Here is a 10,581-nt window from a genome sequence, read left to right on the forward strand (position 1 = left end):
AAAACCCCCCCAACATATTGCAATGGGAAAGTCTGCTTTTAGGGACCTCTCCAGGGTACTGAAGTGCAATGGTGTCACTCTGGAGACTAAGGTGTGTTGGATACAGGCTACTGTCTTTGCAATCACTTGTTATGCTTCAGAGAGTTGTACAATGACTAGGGAGGATAGAAGGAGAATTTATTCCTTTGAACTTTGGTGTTGGAGAAGAGTATTGAGGGTACACCATGGACTGCTAGGAAAACAAAGAGATTCATTCTGGAGAGGGTTAAACCAGGCTGGTCCTTGGAGGTAAGGATTCTATGGCTTTGTCTGACATACTTTGGACATGTTGTAAGGAGGGACAGGTCCTTGGAGAGGGAAATCATGCTTGATAGGGCGGAGGGACAGCACAGGAGGGGAAGACCCTCTATGAGGTGGATTGATTCAGTGACTGGGGTAATCATGTTGGATGTGTCAAAGGTAGTGCGATTGGCACAGGACAGAGCAGAGTTTAGGGCTGTTGTACAGAGGGTGACTATAAGTAGCAAGTGACTCGATGGCACATAACAACAAAAACTTGATGTAGTGCTAGAGTATTTTATAAATTCTAGCTACAAGTCCCTTGTCAGACATGTCATTACCAAATATTTTTCCCAATCTGTGGCTTCCCTTTTTACCCTGTTGGAGAAGTTTTTGGATGTGCATAGAGATTTGATTCTTAGAAGGTCCTATGCATTTATTTTATCTTCTGGTTGTAGATTTTCCAGGATGCTTGGAAGACTGTTTATGTTGTGTATTAGGACTTCTGGAGTTCTTCTAAGCTTTTCTTTAATAAAGTTTATAGTCCTTGGTTTTAGTCCTAGGTCCATGATCCACTTTGAATTGGTTTTTTATGTGTGTGTGGAGTGAGGTGTGGATCTTGCTTAAGTCTTCTGCAGGTAGTTTTCCAATTTTGCTGGCACTATTTGCTAAAAAGGCTATTGTTTCCCCATTTAACTGATTTCATCTCCTTGTCAAAAATCAGTTGACCATAGGTAGATGGGCTGATTTCTGGCTTCTTAATTCTATTTCATTAATCAATGTGTCTGTCATTGTACCAGTACCACGCTGTCTTGACCACCATGGCAGTGTAGTAGGATTTGAAATCAGGGAATGAGATGCCTCCTACCTTGTTTCCCTTTTTAAGGAGTACTTTGCTTATTCTGGACCTCTTGCCATTCTAAATGAAATTGGAGAGTGCCTTTTTGATCTTGTTGAAGAGTGGAATTGTTATTTGTATTGGGATTGCATTGAACTTGTGAATTCTCTTTGATAGTATTGTCATTTTCACATTACTGAGACTTCCTTTCCTTGAACATGGCACGTTGTTCCATTTCTTTACATTTTATTAGGTCTGACAGAAATGTTCTGTAGTTTTCTTTGTACAGGTCTTTTGTTTTCTCATTACATTCACTCCCAAGTATTTCAATTTGTGCTCGGCTATTATAAATGTTATTGCTTTTTTAGTTTCCTTCACTGAGTTTTTTGGTTACTGTAGAGGAATCACAGTGAATTTTTGGATACTGATATTGTATTCTGCAACTCTACTAAACTGGTCCACTAGCTCTAACGGAGTTTTTGTTTGGTTTTTTGTTTGCTGTTGGTTTTTGGTCATTGGGGTTTTCTGTGTACATTATCATGTCAGCTATTCTACTAACACAGGAAATTAGAAGTGAGACACAAACTGAGATTTGAACACCAGTGTTTATAACAGCATTATTCACTATCACAAGAACATGGAAAGAGCCCACAACCTTTAAATTTTTAGAATGTCTTAGAAAGTCCCTTTCATTAGTTTTATCCTCTCCAGATTATGCATTTCTGAATGTATTTGGCAGTCTCTTTACACCATAAATAGGTCTTCTAAGCTTGGTCCAAGTTCACCTCTTATGGACTCTATGCTTTTGTGCTATACTCCCAGTTCTCCTATCCATCTTGAGTTGATTTTTGTGTACGATGTGAGATGTGGATCCTGTTTAAGCTTCCTGCAGATAGCATTTCAGTTTTGCCTGCATCATTTGTTGAAGAGATTGTTGAATGCATTGAGAAATCTATTTACATTTATGCAATGGAATACTATGAAGCACTCAAGAGCAATGATATGGAAAAATACTATATAACTTGGAAGAGGCTGGACAGCATTATGCCAAGTGAACTAAATGCAGTCTCATAAGGACAAATATTGTATAAAATGTTGTAAAAAAGAAAGAATAACTATTAAAACATGTATGGGAACTCAATGGAGGGAGGGCTGAGGACGGTTAGGGGAGAAACTGCAGGGTTGCACAGCCTGGTGGGTGGAGAGAAGAAGGGAAGGAAATTGAAACCATCTGGGTGAAAAGACAGGGCAATAATGGGCATATTCCAGTACTGATTGATCTCATAAAACATAAAGCATGAGAACACAATGTAAATAAAGGACAGTGTGAAAAACAATATATACAAACTTTGTAAGCAAATCAATAAAAAAATCCAAAAACAAACCAGACAGATGGGGAGGGGAGGCGGGAAATACTAGTCCCTCCAGAATACATGCCCAAAATATTTCAGATGGAGCCTCAAAATCCTTATATCCAAGGAGTTGCTCAGTTTCACCCTCTCCAGGACGGAATTGTGTGGTCTTTTGGCAGTATGTTCAATACTCTTCTCCAGCACCACAACTCAAAGAAATAGTTTTTTTTTTGTAATCCTTGATCATTGTGCCCTTCTCTGATGCATAGCTCGTAATTGTGAAGACCATGGTCTGTATCAGGTGCACCTTAGTCTCTAGACTGACATTCTTGCTCATCATCAGATTTTCCTAGTACAATTAATTTTTTTTATTTGCTATCTCCTGGTGCCAAGAGTGATGATTGTTTAACGAAGGAAGCAGAAATTGTTAACAACCTCAATCTCTTCTCCATCTATCATGATATTGTCAATTGGTCTAGTGGTACAAATCCTTGTTTTCTTGTTGTTGAGCTTCAATCTATATAGCAAAATACAGTCCTTGACCTTCTGAAGCCAATGCTTCAGGCCTTCATCAGCTTCAGCAAGTAAGGTTGTGTTTTCTGCATAAAACAAGTTGTTGATGAGTCTCCCTCCAATTCTGATACCATATTCCTCCTCCTAAAGTCCAGCCTCTTGAATGATCTGTTCTACATTGATTGAAAAGTTATGGAAACAGGACACATCACTGATGCAATCATTCTCTGACTTAATGTTTGCCAACAGAGAAGGCTTTAAATGCTATACTCAACTAATGTTGTTACAATATTTTTGTTTTGTACAGTCAAATAAAAAAGGATTCTGTCTCAGATCTAATTCTCCAGCAGTTTTTCCGAGACAGAAATTCTCACAAGAGGAGTTTGACCATCTATCTTGCAAGTCGCAGCTTGAAGCACTGCCTTTGCCTTTGGGTTGACAGTTTAACTCTTTACCATTAAGTCATCATCGTAGTATTAATTGTTGTTATTGTTGCATGCTGTCAAGTTAGAATCAACTCCTAGCTGACCCTCCAGTGGGCTTTCAGAGGCAGTAAATTGCATGGGACAAGATTGTCCATCTTCTTCCAGTGGGGCAACTGTTGGATTTGAACTGTGTTCTTTGAATTGGCAGCACAACTCCTCAGCACTAAGCCACCAAAACTCCCTAGAGAGTTAATAGTAGAACAATATTGTCATGGTGTTATTTATGTTGGCTAGCAAGATATTTCCTAAAAAGTGAAATTTTATGGTTTTTCTTTAATCTTTCTATCTGCATAAGTGAAATTTGCAAGTAGAAAATTTACACATATTTTAACAACTCAAGAAAAACCATATTAACAGTAATGAAAGAAAAACCAAGTCAAATGAATATATTCTTGTTTACTTGTAATTTACTTTTCCAATGTGACTTGAGTTCTTTAACATTCTGTGCACTTCAAAGTCTACAGTAAGCTTATCAGTGTAGTCATCTGGAAAGTAATTATGTACATAAAGCCATTATTGTAGAACAAGTATGAGGATCTAAGGGAAGGAACAGAGGGTGAGATGGACTGGGGTGGGAGTCAGGGGTGTCACACAGCTTAACGGGCAAGAGGGGTGTGTAAAGGAAATGAGAATGATTTGATGTGAAAAACAATACATACAAATTCTTAAAATAAATGAGACTAAAATAAAAATTTAAAAATGGTAGAGATGAAAATAAAATATTTGTGTAAAATGGAAAAGCAAACAAACAATTGCATTTGAAAACCTGCTGTCAGCTTAGAATCCTTAAGAACAATGATGGAGACTAAGGCATGTCTGATCTAGGCTATGATCTTCAGAATTACTTGGTATGCACCAGAGAGCAGGATAATAACTAAGGATTATAGAAAAAGAATCTATGCCGTTAAATTGTGGTGCTGGAGAAGAATGTTGAACATAGTGTGTACTACCAAAAGAATAGATTTGTCCTAGACAGGGTGAATTCAAGCTACTCTTTTGAGGCAAAAAAAAAATTTGAAGGTTTATCTCACATGTTTCAACACATGCCCAGGAGGGACAGCTTCTCGGAGAAAGATTTGCTTGTAAAGTGGAGGGGCAACACAGGAAAGAAAGACACAGGATGAGGTGGATGACATAGTGACAGGGGTTATGGGATCAGGTTTGTCAGAGACAAAGATATCGGGTCAGGATAGGGTAGGGTTCAGAGCTATTGCACATAGGGTTGCTATGAGTCACAGGCAACTTGGTGGCACATAACAATATTATATGTAAGACACATATGCATGGATTAATTCACATATATATTATAGATGGTATATTTTGTTGTTGTTGTTGTTGTTATGGGCCTTTGAATCATCTGCAACTCATAGCAACTCTGTGTTCAGGTCTGAGGCCTGCCTTATCCTGAGCCAGTCTCACTGACTCCAACACATCTACCCCATTACCCCAGTTACTGTATCTATCCCTCTCATCTCGAGTCTCCTTCTCCTGCATGGTAATAGCACCCTTCGAAACACGATGCCCTTCTCCAAAGACTGGTCCCTCTTGGCCACATGCCGAAAGTATGTGAGATGGAGCTTCAAAATCCTAGCCTCCAAGGAGAAATTTGGTTTCACACTCTCCAAGAGAGACCTATTTGTTCTCTTGATGGTCCATGGTATTTTCAACAATCTTCTCCAGCAGCAATACACAAAGACACTGATTCTTCTTTTGTCATTTCAAGTCATTGCCTAGCTCTCTGATGCATAACAAGTAATCGAGAAGACCAGAACCTGAATCAGGAGTGTATTAATCTCTAGACTGACGTCATGTTTCTCAGTCCTGTAGAGAGGTCCCTGACAACAGATTTTCACAGTGAAATTGGTCTTTTGATTTCCTGACTCCTGGTACCTAGAGTGTTGATTGTAGAGCCAAGCAAGCTATAATTGTGAACAATTTAATCTCATCTCCATTTACCATGGTACTAAAAATTGGCCCAGTGGTGAGAATTTTTGTCTTCTTGATGTTGAGCTTCAATCCATATTGAAGACTACACAGTTATTGACTTTCTGCAGCAAGCACTTCAGATCCTCCTCATTGTGAGCAACCAAGTTTCTGTCATCTACATGATGTAGGTTGTCAATGAGTCTTCCTTCAGTCCTAATGTCACTCACATAAAGCGCAGACTACTGAATGACCTATTCTGCATATAGATTGAAAAAGTATGGAGATAAGATGTATCCTAAACACACTCCTTTCTGATTTTGAACCATGCTGTGTTTCCTTGCTCTATTCTGAGAACTGCTTCCAAGTAAGTATAGGTTTCACAGGAGCACAATCAAGTGTTCTGGGATTCCCATTCTCCTCAAGATCAGCCACAATTTGTTGTCAAATGTCTTTTCTCAAGCAATAAAACATAGATAGACACATTCCTCTAGTACTCTCTGCTTTCTACATAGATCCATTTGACATTGGGGATAATGTGTCTAGTTCCATGACCTCTTCTAAACCCAACCTATACTAATGGCAGTTCTCTATCTATATACTATTCCAGTCTTATTTGTAAAATCTTCAGTAGGATTTTGCATGTGTCTGATATTAGTGATATTGTTCGATAATTTCCACACTCTGTTGGGTCTATGTGGGTCACAGCAAACTGTGGCTAATTCTGAGAGGAATGGGAATCCCAGAACAATTGATTGTTTTTATACAAAACCTATGCACCTGATACAGGTCATGGTATTTGCAATCGCTTGTTATGCATCAGAGAGTTGGACAATGACTAGGGAGGACAGAAGGAGAGTGGATGCTTTTGACCTGTGGTGCTGGAGAAGGGTACTGAATGTACCATGGACTGCCAGGAAAACAAACAGATCCATCTTGGAGAGGATTAAACCAAGCTGCTCCTTGGAGGCAAGGATTCTGGGGCTTCGTCTGACATACTTTGGACATGTTGCCAGGAGGGACGGGTCCTTGGAGAGGGACATCATGCTTGGGAGGGTGGAGGGACAGCGCAGGAGGGGAAGACCCTCTATGAGATGGATTGATTCGGTGACTGGGGTAATCGGGATGGGCGTGTCAGAGGCGGTGCGGTTGGCGCAGGATAGAGCAGGGTTTAGAGCTGTTGTGCATAGGGTCGCTATGAGTCGGAAACGACTCGATGGCACATAACAACAACAACATACTGGACCAGGATGCTGTCGTCAGAACAGAGCAAGGAAACACTGCATGGTTTAAAATCATGAAGAGTACACTCCAGGGATGTGTCCTTTTCAATAACTTTTCAATCTATATTTAGAACAGATCATCTTGGAGGCTGGGGTCTGTGAGGAGGACTGTGGCATCAGGATTAAAGGAAAGATCATTAACGACCTGTGTAATGCAGACGGCACAATTTAACTTGCTGAAACTGAGGAGGACCTGAAGCACTTGCTGCAGAGGGTCAAGGACTGCAACCTTCAATATGGATTGAAGCTCAACATCAACAAAACAAAGATGGACACTACTGGGCCAATTGGCCGCATCATGATAGATGATGAAGAAATTGAGATTGTTAACAGTTCCAGTTTGCTTGACACCACAATCAATACTCTTCGTATGAGCAGCCAGAAAATCAAATTGCCTTGGCAAAGTATGCTGTCAGTGATATCTCCAGAATAAGAAAAGCAAGAGCAATGATAACAGTCTGGAGACTTAGGTGCACCTTGTCCAGGCCACGATCTTTGCAATTACTTGCTATGAATCAGAAAGCTGGACAATGAAGAGAAATTGGACTGATAAGAGAACAAACAGGTTTGTCCTAAAGAGGGTGTAACCAGGCTGCTCCTTGGAGGCAAGGATTCTGAATCTCTATCTGACTTATTTTGGTCATGTTGCAAGATGCACCAGTCCTTGGAGAGGGACATTATGCTTGGGAGGATGGAGAAACAGCACAGGATGGGGAGATCTTTGATGAGATGGATTGACTCAGTGACTAGAGTAATGAGGATAGGTTTCTCAGTGATGATAAGGTTGGTTTGGACAGAGCAAGGTTTAGAGCAGTTGTACATAGGCTAACAATGAGTCACAAGCAACTTGACAGTCCATAACAACATCAACTACAACAATTGTTGGTTCACTTTTTTTTTAGTGGGAAGATATATGGATCTCTTCTAGTCAATTGGCCATGTAGTTATCCTCCAGATTTCTTATATATCATAAATATGCTGTTGTTACATGCCATTAAGTCGAGGATGAACCATAGCAACCCTATGAATAAATGATCTGAATCCTATTCTATCCTATGCCATCTTCATTCTGATACTTTAAAGCCCATTGCAGTAGTCATTGGGTTAATCCATCTGGTTGAAGGTCTTCTTCTCCTTTGTTGATCCTTAATCTTTCCAGCATCATGTCCGTCTTCAAGGAAATAGTCAGTGCCTGCTAGCAACACTCTTTAAATATATGAGGCAAAAAGAACAAAGAACACTCTAAAAAGAGTACTGTGGCTGCAATCTCTTCAAGACATGTTCGTTTCTTGTTTTTGCACTTTGTGGGAAATTCAATACTCTGCGCCAACATCACACCTCAAAAAGGATTAATACTTTTTCTTTCATCCTTATTCACTGTCCAACTGTCAGGTGCATAACAAGTAATCAGAAAGATCATGGCCTGAATCAGACACATCTGATCCCCAATCTGACATTATCACTCTTCAATAATTTGGGAAGGTCCTTGACTGTATACTTTCCTTGTGCAATACATCTCCTTATTTCTGACTCTTGGTACCAAGGGTGATTATGGATCCAAATAAGGTGAAGTTGTTGACTTGAAGTTTGAAGTTTCAAACTTTTCTCTATTTATCATGATGTTTGCGATTTGTCCAGTGAAAAGAATCTTTGTTTTCTTGACATTAAGGTGCAATTCATTTTGAAGGCTGCATTCCTTGATCTTTTACAACAAGTACATAAAGTCCTTCTCACTTCCAGCAAGCAATGATCATCTGTATGATGCAGTTTATAGATGAGTCTCCCTCCAATCCAGCTGGTACATCCCTCTTCATAGAGTCCATCTGTTTGAATAATTAGCTTAGCATGCAGATTGAATAAGTATGGTAAGAGACTACAACCCTGACAAACCCCATTCGTAATTTTAAAACGTGAAGAATTCCCTAAGGGAGCTCTGTTGGCCTAGTGGTAAGACTCTGAGCTGCAATCCTGACGGCACATGGTTTGAATCACCCGTCTACTCAATGGCAGAAGGATAGATCTTCTCCTCCTGTACAAGTAACTGTCTCTGAAAACCCTCTGAAAACCAATAGGGTCACCTATTGGTCGTTTGTCACTTGATGGTATGCAATAACAGTAACAACAACAACAATAAAAAGTTTTCCCTTTTTATATTCACAAAAGAGCCTCCTGGTCCAGGAATGGGTTTCACAAGTGCACAATTATGTGCTCTAAATTCCCATTCTTCTCAATGTTAACCATAATTTGTTATGATCTTCACAGTCAAATGCCTTTGCATAGTCAATAAAGCATAATAGACATTCTTCTACCAATCTTTACTTTTACCCATGATTCATCTGATATCAGCATCCCTGGTGCCATGGCTTCTTCTAAATCCTACTTGAACTTCTGGCATTTCCCTATCTACATACTGTTCTAGTCATTTGTCAATGGTCTTCAGAATAATTTTATTTAACGTGTGATATTACTGATATTGTTTGACAATTTCTGTGTTCTATTGGATTATCTTTCTTGGGAGTGGGAATCAGATATCTTTGAGTTTGTTGTCCAGAAAACTGTCCTCCAAATTTCCTGCAATTGACAGGTGAGCGCATTCTGTTAATTGAAACAAATACATTAATATCCCATTGATTACCTATTTTGTGTTAATACTTTCTTTTTTTTTTTCCTACTGAGTATTTTATTCGAAAAACAACAACCAAAAAAATAAATCACAATTGGGTAAGACAGAAACAGAAATCTTGGTCATTTGCAGTATTGGTCAGCATTCAATTTGGCTCTCCTGTCTCATGCAAAGAAGTGTCTCATGCAAAAATCCATCTTTCCGAGCCTTTTTAAGAATTTTATTGTATTCTTTACTTATTTTAAGTTTGTGGTCTTGGAAGCTCTGATATTTCTTTACATAATTGATTTCACATTGTTTAATATTGCCTTTATCTTCTTCTGGAATGTCATCTTTTTTCTTGGTTTCTCTTTCAGCACAGGACCTGATCTTTATAATTTCTTATTCTCCTGCTGTTTTATTCTTTGCTTCTATATCATCTACTTCATTGCATCTAAAAACAGTAGCTATTTGATATCAATAAAGCCATTTTACCATCTTGAAAGCCTGGCTCCCATTTTTCTCTTGGCCCAATTACATCTAAGCATCCAACAACAAGTCCATCTGAATTTATACCAAGATATTTTCTATAGCCCGATTTCAGGGCGATCCTGGAATCAGACAGTTTGACAGCTGTAAACTGTTCTTTATGTGGAGCTCCTACTGTAGAAAGACCATTGTCAAGTGCATGGATATTGGTTCCTTTATCCATTTCAATGTTTATGGTTCCTGAAATTTCACCGAAGTTTGTTACTATCCCACCAGATTCCAACAATATCAAGTTGAGTTTCTTCATCCTCTTCTCTCTTTCTTTTCTTATCTTTGTTCTTCTTACTCTTGGCCTTTGTTCCCGTGCACACGAGTTTCATGGACTTGATGTATGAGTATTCCACCATGATGCTGGTGAAACTTGGAAACAAAACGTGTAAATAGGTTCAGGGCAGAGCTCCGCGAGTTGATGCTGGAACACGTGACGAAGGTATAAAAGTGGAAACAAAAATGAGGACTCCTTAGAATTTAGTGATCGCGGAAGTAGACGCTTCTGTAGTAGAGTCAAGTGTTTATTCACGTCACCATCGAAAATCTCGAAAATTGCACTCCCTGTTAATATGTTCACTGAAGCTTCCATTTTCTCGTTGATTACTATTGGCTCCTGCTCATATGATTCTTCCTGAAATTTTTAAGTATTAGTCACTTCTTTTTGGTACAGTGAGTCTATGCATTAACGTCACTTTTTTCTTGTTTTAGATTATAAAATTCACGGGTTTTTTTAATTGTGATTTTTTTTATTTGCAATTTTTTTATA

At 39.0% G+C, this 10,581-nt stretch overlaps 1 pseudogene; it reads right to left on the reverse strand.

The window, feature by feature from the left end:
- Nucleotides 1-9,418: 9,418 nt before the first annotated feature.
- LOC102866247 lies at nt 9,419-10,171 on the reverse strand (annotated as a pseudogene).
- Nucleotides 10,172-10,581: the final 410 nt, after the last annotated feature.

The sequence above is a fragment of the Elephantulus edwardii genome, unplaced genomic scaffold (assembly GCF_000299155.1).
Source record: "Elephantulus edwardii isolate Elephantulus edwardi_28Jun2011 unplaced genomic scaffold, EleEdw1.0 scaffold00144, whole genome shotgun sequence".
Lineage (NCBI taxonomy): Eukaryota > Metazoa > Chordata > Mammalia > Macroscelidea > Macroscelididae > Elephantulus > Elephantulus edwardii.